This window comes from Rhineura floridana, chromosome 1 (assembly GCF_030035675.1).
Source record: "Rhineura floridana isolate rRhiFlo1 chromosome 1, rRhiFlo1.hap2, whole genome shotgun sequence".
Lineage (NCBI taxonomy): Eukaryota > Metazoa > Chordata > Lepidosauria > Squamata > Rhineuridae > Rhineura > Rhineura floridana.
Genome location: NC_084480.1, coordinates 243,748,011 through 243,748,696, shown reverse-complemented (window position 1 = coordinate 243,748,696; position 686 = coordinate 243,748,011). Strand labels below are relative to the sequence as shown.

The following is a 686-nucleotide window of genomic DNA, read 5'->3' as shown; positions in this document are numbered from 1 at the left end:
CAATACATCATCACAGTAAATGGTGTAATATTTCATTTCAACACATAACAATCCAAGAAACAATTTATTTTGAGAATACTAACATTATAACATCTTAAATTCATTATAAAATGGGCAATACCACTAAATATCAATCAATAGCATTTACCCATTGTGAAACTATGTAAACCAGACTCCCATATAATTAAACTTTTCAGGTATTGTAACATAACATACTACGGCCGTTCTACCCTGAACATGCCCAATCTCGTCTGAACTCGGAAGCTAAGCAGGGTCAGGCCTGGTTAGTACTTGGATGGGAGACCGCCTGGGAATACCAGGTGCCATAGGCTTAGAGGAAGGCAATAGTAGACCACCTCTGAATATCTCTTACCATGAAAACCCTGTGTGTGTGTGTGTATAAAATGATTCATATGGTCACCATAAGTCGTAATCAACTTGAAGACATATAACAACAACAAACATAATATAACCATCTGATCATCCTCAAAAGTGCCAACTGCAGGAAATCGCAACCTGATTGTTTACAGTAGATGATCTTCCACATCTTGCCCCACTCTCGCATATTCTGGGACAGTCTTTATAGCAGATATGGGGAACCTTTGGCCCTGCAGATGTTGCTGAACAGAGGCGAGGGGGTGTTGATGTCCAACATCCTTACCTGTGCTCTACACATTCCTGCTGCC

At 40.2% G+C, this 686-nt stretch overlaps 1 pseudogene; it reads left to right on the top strand.

The window, feature by feature from the left end:
• Positions 1 to 213: 213 nt before the first annotated feature.
• LOC133375722 (5S ribosomal RNA) lies at positions 214 to 332 on the top strand (annotated as a pseudogene).
• The last annotated feature ends 354 nt before the right edge of the window (positions 333 to 686 follow it).